The sequence below is a fragment of the Pocillopora verrucosa genome, chromosome 14 (genome assembly GCF_036669915.1).
Source record: "Pocillopora verrucosa isolate sample1 chromosome 14, ASM3666991v2, whole genome shotgun sequence".
Classification (NCBI taxonomy): Eukaryota; Metazoa; Cnidaria; class Anthozoa; order Scleractinia; family Pocilloporidae; genus Pocillopora; species Pocillopora verrucosa.
In genome coordinates, this window is record NC_089325.1 from 16,519,878 (window position 1) to 16,537,786 (window position 17,909).

Consider the following 17,909-nt stretch of genomic DNA (forward strand, 5'->3'; position numbering starts at 1 on the left):
TGGTTTGTAAGTTCCAGCTGCATGCAATGCTGCACAGGTTTCGTCTTATTTAATACACGACTAACACAAGCTATTACTCAAATAAATTTTAAGTATAGATTACAAGGATGTGTTTTGTTCTGTTTTTTTAGAGTCGAGGAGTACTTTGCAAGTAGCAGGGACAAATTTATAGTTGACCCAGGTCCAAACCAAATTTATACAAAACACAAGGCTAGAGAATGTGCTATTTTGCTTCCTGGTCCTTCATCTCAGAATGACGCGGCTCCCCAAGTAAAATACCCAACCACTAGCTGGGGGAAAGCTCTAGAGAAATTGCCACTGTTCACAAAGGCTGAAATGAAAAAGCATGTAGAAAATTCTGGTAAAAGAATTGGAAATGCTGAACACCATTCTGTTCCAGCAAGCCTTAAACGTGCAAAAACATTTCTCCAAGATGAATATTTAAGGAAATTGAAGCAGCTGATGATCAAGATTACTTCTATTTTAAATGCAAATGCTATCACAGCTCCAAGAAACATGAAGCACCTCGTGCTGTACAGGTAGCCCTTTGCATCATATCTGGCCAAGTGATAGATGCCACTTGTACACTTGTGCTGCAGGTAAAGTGGGTTATTGTAATCACACATTAGCCCTCATGTTCAAAATTTGCAAATATTCATTGTTTCAAAGCAAAACAACTGAAGACCTCCAGGATGAATATGATGAAAGTTCATCTTTAGCATGCACCTCAAAGTTACAAAGTTGGCATAGGAGAGGTCGGGGTGATTCAATCCATTCACAACCTGTTATGGATGTCATAGTGACAAAAGTTAAGCCTGATGATAAGTCTGCCAAAGGCATTAGATGCCAGCTATATGAGGCCTGTAAAATAACCCAACACAACATTGAAGAGGAAGAAAAATTTACAACAGCTATAACTTCAATTAATCCCAAAATGGGAATTGCTACTCTTCTCTCAAATCCAGTCTGTGAAACGGTTCAAACAATGTTTGGTAGCAGTCCTGTGGGCTCTACAAACAGCTATCAGTTGTCGTATACCGAGGCCAACTTTTGGGTGAACATCAATATCAATTGTGTTCCCAGACTTCCTGATTCAATATAGACATAAATAGCTACCCACGTTTTCCCCTGAAAGACTCTATACCTAGAGCCTAACCAGACACTGTTCCCGGGGAAGAGAGAACATTTATAACTTCACTAGAAGTAGATGAAAACCAAATCAATGATATTGAATTGGAAACAAGAGATCAGGCAAGCAGTGACCAATGGAAGGAACAGAGGAAGTTCAGATTCACAGCTTCAAGGTTTTATTTGATATCAAGGAGGCAGTGAAATCATGAAACTTTTGCCAAGGACTTGATGAATCCAAAGGAGTTCACTAATAGGCACACTTCTCATAAGAAAAGATATGAAGGAACTACTATTCATGAATATTAAAAGTTCATGAATGTAAGAAAAACAGCAGTAGTAGTGCTCAAGTGTGGGCTTGTAGTTTCAAAATAAATGCCAGTGCTTGCAGCCAGCCCTGTTGTTGTTGTTGTTGTTGTTGTTGACTTTGGGTGCAGTCGACCTTTTGGAATCTTGGAAGTTGTGTCCATCAACAAAATCTGCTGTCACCCCACTGGAAGCTTGCTCTGATCCCAAATTTTTCCGTCAACGAGTAGGTGATCAATGTTGTTTGAAAACAGAGCATGAATATTATGCTCAAGTTCAAGGCCAGTTAGCAATAACTGGTGCTGCTTGGTGCGATTTTATTGTCTACATGATCAAAGGGATGTCAATTGAAAGAATAACATTTGATCAGCAGTTTTGGGACAAGTTGAGTCAGAAACTAGAGGCAAATTATTTCCAGCATTTCATTTATTTTGCTGCTTCAGAGTACAAAACCCAACAGCATGGATCAAGTCCTACAAGATCTTAAGTGGTAATGGTGTGGACTAACTACTTTTATATTGCTATTATTAATTATTACGTCACACTAATTATGATCGAAGGCCTCAACACTGACTAACTGAAATCAGCATTTTCATTTTTATTAACTTAGGGATGAATCATTTACTTCACTGCCGATTCTTTTGAGGAACAGTCAGTTCGGGTGAAATCTAAAGGTTTAAAGATAAAAGCCCTTCTAAAATACAATGCCGTTCCCTCAATTTTGATATTAATCTGCCTGTAAAAAAGAAACAAAGGCTCGAAGAAGAAAAAACCTTTCATCCTCACAAGTCGGCGAGACTAGCGTGGGATCATCAAAACAAAATCGACAACTGCGAGGAGCATACAGGAAACGGAAAGCTGCATGGGTATGTATTAAAAGAAATATAAACCTGTCTTCATTGAATGAAAAATGAACTAAAAAGCTCTTTCAAATTTCTAACGCAACTCATTTACCTGGTGCGTGTTCCAGATCCTCACTGCACATACAGAAATGCTGTCCCAAACCTTAATGAGGTTAAATGTGTAAGCATCACACGAATGAAAGAAACTCATAACATTTTGTAAGCTGACAACAGTATCCACAATCTGCTGGAAAAGGTGCACTGAGAGCTGCCCAAACATCCTTCAATTTGCTAAAAATCCAGGAGCCCCTGGGGACTTTGCCCCCTGGCCCCCCTCCAGGGTGCTGCCCCTGTACCCCAATGGGTGCCTACACAGCCACCACACACCCAGCATGTGTGCAGGTAACAAAGTTACCTGCTATTAAAACTTTATTACCTCCTATAAAAAAAATTGACAAGAACCCTGCAGTAGAGCTTACTCTTGTGATCTTGTGGTTGGTCATGGAAGAAAATTGGGTAGTGCTGCTTATTTCGCTTGCAATGTTACAACTTCTCAGAGGACAGAACAACAAGGTTTCCATCTAACCAAAAACTAAATTATGCATGCCAAGTATTTTAATTGTACATTCTGGAATTTTTTTCAGCAAAGACATCTTCAATTTTTTCTTCCTGTATCAACAAAATTATTGGTTTTGTTGGGCTCTTTTCTCCCTCTCATGTGGTAGTATTGAATCTTAATACTGTATAGTGCCCTCTAGGATTCAGCAATCCCTTGGGATGGATAAACGTTTTGCCACAAGAGCTTCCTCTTCTGACTTTGTGGTTGGTCAAGGTAGAAAGTTGGAAGAACTGCTTATTTCATTCAAAAATTTGTTCATTGTGATTGGATACAGAGATAAATTTCTGTAAACACTATGACCTTTGTGCATGTGGTAGATGTTAATGATATATATTCTGGTTCAGTTTGGTTTTAGCGAGCAATAGATTATTCACATACAAGATGATTAAAAAAAAAGTAATATTACTTAAATAACTTTGTTTGCCTCTTTTCATCAAGTTTCTTCTACCAGAGCTTACTCCTTTTGATCTTGTGGTGGGCCATGGAAGAAAATTCGGAAGTACTGCTTATTTTGCAGATATTATACCAAGTAACAGAAACACCATAGAGCCTCCATCTAACCCAAACACCATTATGCAAGCAGTGCCTATTTATTGTGCATTCTGGTATTTGTTTCAGAACACACTAGAGCACTCCTTTTGTTGGGCTCTTTTCCCTCTCCTATGTACCTAGATTCAAATTTCTTTTCTTTTGAGCAGGTTCACCTTCAAGCATACTAACTTGTTTATTAAATTTTTTGTTTAAAGCAAATCAAGCTAACCTTTTGAACATATAATTGGGGTCAATGTTTCAGGATTAGAAAATGGCAATTTACAGGCCACACAAATTTTACAGAATCAGTGAGGAAGAGCATTAAGCAACCAAAAGGTCACCAATTAAGAAATCTTGATATATTTTGAACACAGGCTGGATTTCAGAAGTAGATCCACAAGATTCAAACAAAGAGTAAATCTGACTATCGCAGAGAGCCTTGCCAGATCTAGCAATCCCCTGACATGAATTAAATTTGAGCCAACACAACTTGTTTCTCCTGATCTTTTGGCTCAACACTAATATTTCAAAACAACCATTTACAGGTCCATACAATGACACAATTAATGGTGGAAAGCTTTCAACAACAGAAAGAGCGAGTAAGAAATTTTGAATACAGTTAGAGGACCAACAAGATGCCTGAGGTGAACCAAAGACGGAAAGATGGAACAATTTAGACATGCCACTAGTGCAACTACTGCACCCAGAACTAATGACATTATGCACAAGTGCAATTACTGCCCAGAGAAGAAAAGGTAGGGAAAAGAAATTAAATCTGATAACCGCATGCATGTAGCATCCTCCAGGATCCAGCCATCTGCTAGACTGGATTAAAATTTTCCCACCAGAGCTTCATTCTGATATTGCAATAGGGCATGAAAGAGAGTTGGGAAGAGCTGCCTTTTTCATAAGGCAAAAGTTACACCTTTTTAAAGGTTTTACTAATAGGTTTCTATCTAACCCAAAACTTAATCATGCATGCAATATATATTAGTTGTGCATTCTGGCATTTGTTTCAGTAAACAACAGAGTATTCACTTGGAATGAAGATATCTTAAATTGCCAAATAGCAAGTATGGAATCTTCACTCTAATCATATTTGTTTAATTATCAGATAGTTGTTTACATAAAATCAAGAAAACCTTTTGAGCATATGTTTTGGCTCAATGTTTTAAGATTATGAAATGGCAGTAGGCAACAGGAAGAACTGTCATTCACTAACGAATCTCTAAATATTTTTACCATAAGCAAGATTTTGCAGGATGGCAACAAGATGCCAAAAAACATGGAGTAAATCTAATGACCACACAGTGCCCTCAAGAACGAGAGATCTTAGGCCAGTGTCCTAAATCTCACCTCTTATTGGTGAGTAGTTTGACTTGGTCATGATGGCTGTTCATAATCCTCTGGATTGAATCAAATTACAAAATATTTCCTGTAAGGCATTTGGATATCTAAAGGAATATGGTCATGGCTACCCAGCTGTTGCCAAACAATTCATGTGCACTCAAAGAGGAATATCAGTAGGGTGTTTAATACACATTTCACAGTTCATAGCAAACAGTTGAAGCAAAAAACTTTCAACCATCATTCTTTATGCAAAACCTCCCTCTCCATGATCACAAATTTTCAATGGTTTTGTGAATTTTAGGCACAATAGGTTTGCAGTGATCATAGTCTTCCTTCAGTGTCATCAGTCATGTACCAAGCCTGATTAACTCTGTTTCGCCTCCAAAGTCAGAGGAGGCTTTTATTATGTGTTCAGGTAACACCTCCAAAGTCAGAGGAGGCTTTTATTATGTGTTCAGGTAACACAAAAGTGGTCAGTAAAATTGTAAAGAGCCAGTTTCTGGAGCTGGCTAATCTACTAACTGTCAATCTCCAGGCAGTCAAACAGGAACCACAGATGTCTATATTTCCTATTCATATGAGTTTTGTTTCATATTATTTATTGTTGCTTTATTTTTTTATTGTTATCATTTATGCTGATAATATAGATATTGCTGAAACTGAAAACCGAGAGAATCCCTATGTGGGGGCCAAAAAGAAAAAGGAAGACGGAGGGCCCATTGTTAGCAGTGAAATCAGTGCAACATGCAGTGAAAAGCTAAATCTTTCCAGAAAGCAGTTTTTTCCATCTGAAGGAAGAAAACAATGGCCGCCCTTGGGCCAATCCATGTAAATGGATCAGGGATAAAGGAGAAAATGACATGTAAGGACTGTGATGACTAACTACATTAAGAATTCAAATCCATGTATGCATGCGATAATTCCAAACATTGTCAAAGCTAAAATCAAAGAGTACAAAAAAAAAAAAAAAAAAAAATGGAAAATCAGGTTAGAAGTATGCATGTGCTATACGAAGGGGGCCTCATATGCAAAAGGAAGTACACAAGCATCAGGAATAGCTCTGGTGTGGCAAAAGAAACTGGAAGGAGAAGGGAAAAAGTAAAAACAAAGTCCATTGCTTGGTGTGAAATCCCAAAAATACTGCCTTACAAAGCACTGATGAGTTTTGTCAGAGGCATCAATAAAGCTGGGGTGCTTTCCTTAGAAAGTCTGGCAGCTAAATTTTCTTTAGAGCATTTCTTGGTGAATGCAGGCCCTTGAAACCATTTTTCCTTCAGCTTGCAGATCTTTATTTGCTTCTGACTAGCAAAAGCCCCTGTCTGCATTGGTTTAATGGTGAAAAGGGTCTTGTAAACAGCTGTTGGTGCAGATGGTGCTCCCTTTGGGAAAGATGACACTGCAACTGCACATCTGGTCAACATTCTCAACCTCCTCAACAAGGTTTAAAGCTATCACTACAACCACCTCCTGATAGGTGTTGTTACCTTTTTACTTGTTACACAATTTCTTAATTTAGTGTTGGGAAGCCTATGCCTCCCATAAGGCATAGCGGTCTTGGAGCAAACACAAGGAGAATGAGTTGCCGTGTTTGTTGTTGTTTTCATCAGGTTGACTGTGGATTTCCAAAAGTTCCTACATAATGTGAGTTCTCTAGTCAAGAAAAAGACAATTCAGTGTTTGAAATTCCCAGGTTTACTTATTTTTTTGTATATTTTCCATTTAGTGAATCGTGCAAAGGTTAAGAAGAGTATGTGGGCCTGACCTGATCTCGATTGTTGAGTTTGTGAATAAATTGTGAATTTGCGACTACAATGGGTGCAAATTGTGCTGAAGATACCCAGCTGATGAAAAAGTAATCCAACATTTGAACAAAAAAAATGGAAGAAATGGAGGAAAAGAAATTAACAACTGCCTGAGGCCACTAAGTTGAATTTAAACTCATCCCAGCTGATATGAAATGGGTGTCTTGTATGTCAGGGGAACTAAACAACTGTGCTGTCTACTTCTCTCGTGGATCTGAGGCAACCTAGCATCCGTGGAACTACCAGTAGGGAATAGAAACTGCAAAGTAGGTTGAAGGCTTTAAAGTAAGATTCAAGAGATCCTGATGGTAAACAAAGAGGTGAGGTCCCTAAATTTATTGCAAAGAAAAGTCAAGGCAGGAGTTTGAACCCCACCTGGAAAATAGTTGATTGTGTTAAGGCACAACCACTCCACAACACAAACAATGCTTAGCAGCAGTGGTTTCTAGCTGTTTTGACTGTGGTTATGCAATATACCAGTCAGTTCCAACTTCAGGCATCAACAGTTGTCTTAGATCTCCTAATTACATCACCCTTAGTCATTTCTGTGATGTGTGTGTGTGTGAAACTGTGAAGTGTGGAAGACTTTACAACAATTCCTCAAGTGGTTCAGTGAAAAAAGGAAAAAATTTAGTTCTCTTACAGGTTCACTGGGATTGAATCAAAGAGATTCTCATGGAATTTTGCCAATCTTATCCAGGAAATCTTCAAGATAAGTAATCTTTCTCAAGAGTTCATGGTGAAACTACATGCCTTGGCACTCACAGCCCACTCTTTTCTGTTAAGTGGAGTAAATCCCACAGTGTAGATTCTATCCCCCCCACACTAAACTGTTGTATGTTTGTAAGTTTGGCTTTGCACTTGGCCTTGATTCCATGCAGGGCCAGGAGGCCAAGCACGTGAAATTGGCCAAATATGCAGAGAACACTTGCAATGTGAGGAAGAGCACAAGATGGTGGACAGTGTTCCATCATGAGTTTGTCTCTCTTTGGTGGCTTAGGGAGATGTACCCTTTCAGTGTATCTTAAAGACAAGAGAAAAAGAATATCAGACATAAATCAGACATTCCCAGGAGGGTAAATGACAGTGCTAACAGATTTTGCTGCTGCAGTCTGTCAAAGACAAGTCCTGATGACAATGGCTGAAAAATCCGCATAAGCAATTTGATGCACCTAATCAAACAGTCTTGTTACTGGAAAAGTCTACTCAGCTTAATTAAGCACCTGCTTTCATGATTCTTTTTTTCAGATTAAGAGTAGAGCTGAGTTAAAACAACTGAAACATTGACCAGATTGATCAACTGGAAATTTCTCAATTAAAAAAGGATAGATCAGTAACAAATAAGAATATACGAAGAATCAAACCGGCTTTATTTGCTGAATGAATTGTCAGATTATCAACACCATCGCTAGAAGCATTAATTTAAGTATTCAAAGTGAACAAGACTAATTTAAAATAGAGAAAAGATTTTATTGCTCGTATGTAAACACTTAAACAGTTGACTTATATCTCAGCATGCTTTAATGAGCTCATTACTTAAATCTATTATAAAAGTCTAAAAATAAACTCAATATTCCAGTTAACCCAAAAATTTTTGTAATTAACACTAAATATTTCAATGTTCACTGTGTTTATCAAAGAGGATAACTGTATATTGGAAATCAACAAAATCATTAATATTAGTAACACCAGAAAAACCTGATCATTAAGTTGCTTTTGTAAGAAGTTAAAAATCGGTAAAATGTTTATCAGGGGATTAAGAATACTTCAATTTCTTTTACAATTTGAAGTACATAAATAATCTACCTGTGCTAAGCTTAAAATGCCCAGATTCAATTCAATTTTTAATTTACAAAATTAAGTTACAAAAGTTTGGATGGACTGGGCAGCAGATAGCTTAGGGCTAGTCAAGGCAGACAAGTTCTTACAAATTACCATTAATATTTGTTTAGGTACAGAAATGAATAGTAAACAAAAACTAAAACAGGGAAGAATGGGAAAATAGCAGGAAGACAGAAACAGTACATCCAGATAAAAGAAAATCACAAGAACATGACTTCTAAATGGTATGTTGCACTTAAACTGTTAAGTTTAAGAGGCCAGTATCAATATGATTCTCTTTTTACTTTCTTTGTCAGCCTAGAAGACTTTTTCATGAGTATGAAATTTATGAGGACTTTATATAATAATTATATCTCACAGACATAATTTATAAACATGTTTAACATTATTGACACCACTCCCTTTCTCATATAAGTTTGGGCCCTCATCAATTGTGCTAGCATAAGTTTTAGCATAATTTGGAAAAACAAGCATGATTTTTGCACTTTTTCTAAAAGTAGCACTGCCAGCATAATTGGAATATTTTTCATTTATGGAAGGGAACATTGGCAGAGTCATGACTTTTTTGATCACTACATATGCAAATTATAAAGTTGCTACCAACATTGAAAGTAAGATAATTAAAATGTCGAAATGAGAGAAAACACTCTTTGGATACTTCACGTCAACAGTAAAGAAGAAGAACAACACATAAGTCAGTGCTGAGAATTCTGGTAAGTTATGTTAACAACTTTTAAATTTCAAAAAATTAAAAAGTCACATGCCCAGTCACTTTCCAGTGGTTGAGACCTACCCACACTACAGCAGAGGCCCTCAGGATCTTCCTGTTTCTCAACAGTGATGCAACCATCAATGGCTTGATTAGAGAGGTACCCCTGCTGCCCAAGACACATCATTTAATGCCAGGAAGAGAAAGTGGTGGTGGAAGCTCCACTCAGAGTGACTTCCTTATTGGTCCTCTGCTGCCAAGAAGGTGCTCCTGGTTCAGCCACCTCCTGCTGCTTCAGAGAGCTTTTTAGTTCAGCTCTCAGCCTCATTCAATAACCAGCAAGTGTGCACTGTCATATTACTTACAAGCAAGTATGATGCCGCAATATAAGAAGTGCTAAGCTATATCAGAACACATTAAGTGTGATACAAACATCATACATTTTGATACAGTAGGTCACCACTTCTCATTTGGAATGAAGTGCAATAGATAGTTGTGTTTTATCAGAGCAAGTGTGTTACTCAAGATAAAGAATATAAGATGTTTTATTAACAATAAATATGAAATTTTGGTTTTTGGACTAGTTTTGTGTTTTTTACTTTTAAGAATTTTTTTTTTTTAATTTTATTTTTTTTTTTATGAAAACTTCGCAAATTAGTTTAATAAAGATTCAACATAATTATCTCAAATCATGTACAAGTTAACTTGATGCTGTCCTTAAATGGAACCTCAAAAACAAATCCCTACGTAATTGGCTGCTTGAAACTTCATGGGGTGTTATAATTGGAGCAATTGACACGAAACTTGAAGACTTGCACAGGAATACAAGTTGCAGCCATTATGACCAATAAGGTCAATCAACGGCTGAATGTATGATAAAAACTGATGAATATTTACCAAGCCTAATTTCACATGTGTGAGCACTAAAACTGGAGGTCTGACAGACATACGCCGCGTGAGGTAGAAGGTTTTTCATTAAATTAGTGTTATTTCTTATGACTTTTACGAAGCAAGAGGCAATGGCACTTAAGCCAACCAACTTACGCTTATATTAGCGTTGCAGAGAAAGTAACTTTTGTTCTTTTTTTTTGTTTTTTTTTGTTTTTAATTGCAACACGAAGAACACTACTTTACAAAACAAGACGAACACTACTTACAATACCACCTACTTTTAAGAATACATTACGAGAAAGTAGCATAATTTTCAAAAACAAGCACTATTTTAAGCATAATTTGGAAAAAAAATTGGGCACAGCTAGTAGCATAATATGCTACTTTTACAAGCACAATTGATAAGGGCCTAATTGATTATTTTCAAAGAAAAAAAACCCTTATAAAAATAAGAACTGTGACCAAGAAAATCCAAATAAACTCCTACTTCTTCAAGTTCTCTTAACCCTTTCATTTGAATAAGAGGAAGGAGGTTATGTAATAAAGGTCTCTGTCAAGTGTTATCCTCTCTCTCTGCAGAGAGAGGCCTTCCTAAAGACTTTGATAGGGGTCTTTGGTAATGCTTCATCTTAATCATTCAACAAATGCTAGACCTTCCACACAATTAACAGGCTTTACCATCAACAGATATGATGAATTCTTCAGGACCAGTAACAGCTTCAGTTAGAATGTTTTTCTTTTTGGTGATGATGTGCTTCCATAGATAGTCTTGTTTAATTCTCTTTGTTGTTTCTACTTATGTTCAATTTGCTGTTGTTATTCTTCCAGAGACCTAAAGGAAATTTGTGCATAACATAGTATAACTCACAAAGGAATCATGTGAGATGGCAAAGGCAACCAGTCTGGCAGAATTTATATAGTTTTCAACCATTGTGGATTCAAATCATCCATGAAATCAAAAGCTTTATGTCCAAATGTGCAACAAACCATCGTTAAAGTTACTGACACCCTTTCTGCAGCAACAGAAAAAATATTGATTGCTTATGAAAAGATGGATGATAAGGGAGACTCTCAATAAACAAAGAGCTTCATGTTCTCTACAACCAGTAAATAACAGTAATGCATTAGCTTGAGTGTTTCCAGCAATGAGATCCTTGTTATATTTAAGTCTCAGTAAAAAACAAAAGGTTTGCAGCATTTGGGAAGTCAACACTTTACATTGTTAGCAGTAGTGTTAAGACAAGGGTTAATGTTTTCCCTATTTCAAATTGTCATTTGCATTTGAACATATCTATAATTTGTGAAATGTATATTTAATACTCTCATTATCATAAAAATCATTTCAAATAACATTACTCTCATTAACATTGCCATTATTATCATTATCAGCAACAATTTTTTAGAAGTTAAATTGGTATCCCATTCATAACTAATGTTTTAATTTTATTTCAATAATTCTGATAAATTCATCTCAAGATACTCTATTTAAGACATCAGTTGCTCAAAAGACCATCACCTCTACAAATCTGTTGTTATCCAGCATTTATTTGTGCTTCACAAGTCTTGCTTTATTCTGCAGCAGATACCAGCCCTTTCTAGGAAAACCAGTTGCTCTGGGAGATATACTGTCACACTTTCACTTATATTTAGATTTATACCGCATCACCAAAAAGCCTCTGGACACTAAAGGTTGTATGCCACTTCTTGAACATGTATTTGATATGAAGGTTAAAAAACTCCAAAAAACCAACAAAACTCAATAAAATACACACCAAATAGTTTTGCTCATGTTCAAGTGAGCATGGTATATGTATATCATACAAAAGGTGTTAAGGATTGCCTGCTTGCTTGCTTGCTTGTCTTAATAAAACATTCACTTTATATTAACACTTCAGGCAGCCAAGGGTAAATCAAAGAGTTCAGGTAGACCATGCAATAGAAATAAAGCTTCCAGCATAAGAATATGTTTAAACTGAGCTCAACCCTTACACTTGTTCCAGACTACACAGTATAAAATGAAGTGCAAAATATTAGGACAGAAGTCGGGGCCATTACAGATATTTCAATAAATCTGTTTTAATTCCAGTTTTAGGTTGATGTAAAGGTATTTTTCGCCAGGGTCTCAGTAAAATCATGAACAAAGCTGCAGTTGCTGTTACAATGAAGGACAAACAATGCAGGCCAATATTTCTCCCACATTGCACCTTGGACAAGTTTGGTGACATTCTTGCCAATTCTGGAGCACATATTCATTGAATAAGATGCAAGTCCCTGACACTAAAGTGTGTCAGGCACCATTTTAATAAGAGCAGCTGCTGCACCAAGTGAAGTAAGTAGTAACATTGACAGAGAGGATAATTATAAATTTAAGACCCTACTACATAAACACCTTAGTGAAATGGATTACGTTGCTTTAAGCAGGGTAAAAAAAATACAAGAGGTTACAAGCGGTCAAAGAGTCTACTAACTTTAAGTTTAGATTAGAAGAAGAAAACCGTCTTGATATGTTGGCTAATGAAACACAGAATTCACATCTCAAAATATCTTAAAAAACATTTTCGTATTTGTCATACTCTTTTAAACAAATCAAACCGATCAATGCACGCATAAATATTTCTTTTACACTTAAGATTAAAAGATAAAAAGTCAATTACAATTCAAAATCAACTTTGTACAATTTTGATCTTGTCTCCCTGTGGTGACTGGTTCCAAATATTTTCAACAAACATTTCACATTTCATATTCTACTCTAAAAAAAAGGAAATGCATTGTCAGTGCTTTCTGCTTACAAATCTTTGATATTTCAAAAAAAAAATGTTTCTGCACTGTTTGAAAATTTTCTTTTTCTTCAGTTTCCAGATCTCCTGTCAGACAATCATGTCAAAAGAAAATACAAACTCTGGTAAGTACCTGTAGCTTTAATTTACAATGTTTGGTTTTTTGTGGTTCTCCATATTCCTGTTTTCTTCACTTGGAAAGTAGGTGGGGAGGGAGATTGAATGAGCAAGAGCTGCTGAAAGGAAACAACCCCTTGTAATTTTTGTTACAAAATCTTCGTCTGGCCTCACCATACTAGATTACATCTACACAAAAATATATTGCCATTTCTAAAATTCAAACCTTACTGACAAACGCAATTTCACTACCGTCACTGAAATCTTTGGTGGCTCCTCCCAACTTCTGCTGTCTGAACTGTGCTGAATGATTTGATTTGATTACTGCCCAATTGACAGTAGTCACGAGCTGCAAAGAGCTGCAGAACATTTGATTGACAGTACCAAAAAAACATTTGTTAGTTGAGTTATGAATTTTACAGTCCACATGTTATTAAAAGGTGCAGTAACTTATTGTGATCAACATTTCATGTCATAACTTCAGTTTTTATTTCCTCTTTCTTAGATAATCACCGTGGCTACATTCAGAATTTGAGTCCTATAAAACGCTCACGAAATCAAAATGAGTGGTATGATTTTTATTTACAAACCAGCCCATCAAAATTGAGACAAGTTGTAGGATTTAATATTGCAAACCACTCCATGCTACAAGGACATGAAGCATCAAAAACAGCTGCAACCCTCAAAAACACTAAGCAAAACAGCAATAATGACATCATATTCAACCAGCAATCAACAGTAAGGGTAACACCAACCTTTGATATTGATTTTGATTACAAACCCATCAACAAATCCCAAAAGACTGAGCCCTCAACTCAGCCTGCCACGAAGATTATGCTTGAGGAGCTTCCCACACTCCAAGTCAATCAGAAAGTAAATGTCACTGCTTCCATTTCACTGGGAAATGAAAGCCCTAAACCTGTTCAATTGAAATCCTCAAGTGAAATGACAACTGTAAAGGAAGACTGTGTCCTGGAGGATGAAACTGGAACTGCTAATATTCATATATGGGATCCACTTTTCAAGAACATCAAAACTGGCACCACATATGAGTTTGAAAACCTTACTGTAAAGCACTTCCAAGGGATCACTCATCTGGGAACAACTCCTACAACAACATTTAAACAAGCCAATCAACAGCTGAAACCTATCAATAGCCCTGCATTACTTGAAAATCCAGAGAAAGAAGCAAAAGTAGAGAGCTTCAAAATGATCAACAAACTAAGCATTTTCATCAACTGCCAAGCATGCAAATGTAATATTAATGAAATCTCCCAACAGAACACACTCAAATGTAAAAACTGTGGAGTCTGACAAAGAAAGATGCAATGCAAACGAGATGCATCTGTTCAACTACTTGTACATTTGGATGAAAAAGACATTTGGTTAACAGCATTTACAGATGTCTTGGAGGCCCTCTTCGCCACCCACCCGACAATCTCATTACTTAGTGACTTGGACACAATTGAAGAACTACTTATGGATCTTCAAGACATAGAATTCAAATATAATGTCAACAGAAAAGTGATCACTGAAATATCATCATCTTCACTGTCAAGTTAAACTGTCCTACAGTACAGAATTAACAAAGCCAGACCACCAACTAAAATATTTATTTACAACACTTAAGTATCAAGACTTCAACAAATTTTCATTACCATGTTCTGATTCAATGTTACATTACCTGCTATTTGAAAGCATACATACGAAACAAGTTAATCTTATTTCTTACCATGCTATTGATGTTCAAGATGTTACATTAATAGCAGAAAACCATTCACACTGGTTTTCACATTCAAGTTCATATGCTTTTTATAAGATTACTAAGTTCATAAAGACTAGTGCATGTATGTTTCTGTTCACAAACATTGTACTAACCAAAATCCCTTCTATATGCTTCAATCAACATATTGTAACTGAAAAATTCAGTGTTGTTTTTTATGCTCTTTCAAAGCAACAGTTATACAATACAACACAATTCGTATTCTTTGTTATGTTATTGTTTATAATATTACATTAATAACAAGAACTATTCACATCCTTTCACATGTTCAAGTTATTAAATGACTTGGTTAATATTACCAAGCCCTTAAAACCTTAGTACAGTTTCCATGTTATTCTTATCAAAAACCCTTTTATCAATTGAAAAAAACTATGCCTCAGCATGGTATCCGGTCACTTCGCAAACTGTCAGTTCGCAAACGTCCTTTGCGAATCGACTTGGATGCGTTTGCGAAGTGACAAAGGACGTTTGCGAAGTGACCGGTATTCCTCAGCATAAACCCCCTTATCAAACCACAAATTGATCACACGTTGGCACTCTATCGATAGGTATACCTAGTAATTACGTACTCTAGGAGCTCGAAAACAAGTTAACGTAACGTTATTGTATCAAAAAATTACAACTTTGTAGCGGATAAAATCGAGAGAAGGTTTAAAACGCCTGAAAAATGTTTTTCGATTCATTTGAAATAAATCTCATGAACCACTACCAGAAAAGAAACGACATCGCAGGTCAGTCAGTTTAAGTCGAGTAAGTAAAGTTTGGCTCACATTTGATCCACCAAAGAAGAAACAATAACTTTCAACATACTAGAGAAATGTAAACACAGAATAAAGTGGGTGTAATAAACTAGAAAAGGTCGCAAAGTCAAACGGCAAACAAAAATGGCGTCAACACAAACGGATCAAGAGTAGATCAGCTCCTACGAAGTTTGAGGACGCGTGGTTCACAGCAGTTAGGCTACATTTCTTTGAAATATTTCTGCAACGTTCACTTTCTTCCTACTCTTCACGATTTATGAAAACAAAGCATTATACTCACAACATTTTCGCGCGGATCCGACGATTCATCCGGCCTCCACAAAGTTTGAGCTTTAGTGAAGTACAAACTGTACTGTGTCACATGATGATGGCGTGACCACCCTGCGTGCGCATGCTTGCGCTTCCCATGCGCTATGTCGAGGCCGTGTAACGAAGGCTCTGTATGGGCCCGCAAACCCAGTTCTTTGTAAGGGCCCGCAAACCCAGTTCTTTGTAAGGGCAGGTTGTAACATGTCAGAAAAAATCCCAGAAGATAGGGGATTTCACTGTTTCCTATCCGTACAAGAATTTGCCAATAGATGAACATACATAGAGAGATCGCCAGAAGCTTGCCTTAATATGATGGATTACTAACGCCATTTCATTTATGACTCGGGGGTACTGGAGCGGAGCAATGACAAGATTGATGGCGAGCTAAAACTATTGCTGATATCCCAGTAAAAATAGGATTTTTATATATCTTCAATGATCGCCGATCATCGCAGAAATCTAAGACGCGTCGGGGAAATAGAAACGCTCTTGATTTTCCCGATTTGTCATCGACCGTCTCAGAGACACAGACAGTCAAGTTAATAATATTATCAGTCAGAAAACTCTGGGAATGTCGGAAACTGCGAAATGTACGACCATCTAGGGTCTTCCCGTTACATGAAAACTAGCCTTAAGGCTATGTAGGGTTGTGTCGGGGTATACACAACTGTGTAGGGTCATAGAGGGCTATCTATGGCCGTCAGGTAAAGCTGTTTGTGACCGTGTGAGGCTGTTTAGTAATGTATTGTGTCAAATGTGACTATGTGGAGATGTATGTGACAGTCCACGACTGCGAAGGGCCTAATGTGGCTATGTATGGCTGTTCAGGGCTATGTGAGACTATTCAAAGCTGCATACGGCTATGTCTGGCTAAGTAAGGCGGTTTAGGACTGTGTTAGGTTGTTCAGTAAGGGCCGTGTGGGGTTTAGTATGATTGTGTAGGGCTTTATAGGGCTATTTATGGATGTTTGGAGCTACATAGGTTTGTGTTTAGTGGTGTGAGGCTGTGTAAGGCGATAAAGGAGTGTGTATAGGTGTGTGCGCCCACGTAGGGCTATGAAGGGGTTGTGAGAGAGAGCTCTGATTGGCTGTTTGTGGCCTTGCGAGGGTTTTTTCGACTAGTCTTACGGAGTTTCACTAACCTCTTTCCATAAGCGGCTGCCAATGGTATAATAAGCTTGTGTCTGGGTAGTTTGGTGAAACCCGAACGCGAGAGCCTGCCTGTTAGCTTAACCCTTTCCACCCTAACATCAGTTTACGTATTCTCCATACTGTTCTCCGTACATTTCCATAGGTGCTGACAAGGAGAACTTGTTTTACAATCAAGAGCTTCTTCAGCAGTTGATCATTTTCTTTAAACTCATGACCTTAATGTGTGATACGGGGCTGATATTGTAAGGAGAAATTAGATGCTGACCACCCTTTGGGGTTAGAAGGTTAAAAGGAGGTAGTAAGAGGTCTCATAGGCGGCGGCAGACCGCCGGTAACTGTCTTTATATAAAACCTCTGAGAATGTTTATCGTTCATGTTAGCTAACTTGACACGATATGAAAGAATATACCGCTGACATGCACCTGACATAACTCAGGGCTCTCGGAAAGAGATTATAAACAAGTTTTGATCTCTTGCTCTTGGTTCATAGGAGGGTCAACAAACACATGAAAGTCCAATAAAAATTCACTCTCCGCGAAGTGCAAAATAACACTTTACTTACACAAAAACACCCAACGAATATACGAATATACAAAGCTCAATTTACAATAGGATTTCCTAGCGCTTTACCTTCTTTTAAAATTATTCTAGAATCCTATAACTGGGCCATAGTTGTTTATCTTTCCTGATCCTGACCAACGTTGAAGCGTAATTCAATTTTTCTCTCATTATATGCTTAAATAATGATTATCTCAACCTCTTTTATACCTTGACGCAAGAAAATATGAAGAACAGCCTCCATACTGGAGTACGTTGTACTAACCAAACTTAAACAGTCTAAAAATAACTAGCTTACTAGATAACTGTGAGTGATTAACCATCAAGGCTATTAAAAACTGCGATATTCTTAAAGGAGACTAACACGGGCTTTTGGATGAAGGTATATCATTTGCTGAAACGCTACGTGACGTGGATGAATGACACTGAATA

At 37.1% G+C, this 17,909-nt stretch overlaps 2 pseudogenes; both read left to right on the forward strand.

Annotated features, from left to right (window-relative positions):
- Positions 1 to 7,044: 7,044 nt before the first annotated feature.
- LOC136278183 (uncharacterized) lies at positions 7,045 to 7,606 on the forward strand (annotated as a pseudogene).
- A 5,776-nt stretch (positions 7,607 to 13,382) lies between these two features.
- LOC131787210 (uncharacterized) lies at positions 13,383 to 14,477 on the forward strand (annotated as a pseudogene).
- The last annotated feature ends 3,432 nt before the right edge of the window (positions 14,478 to 17,909 follow it).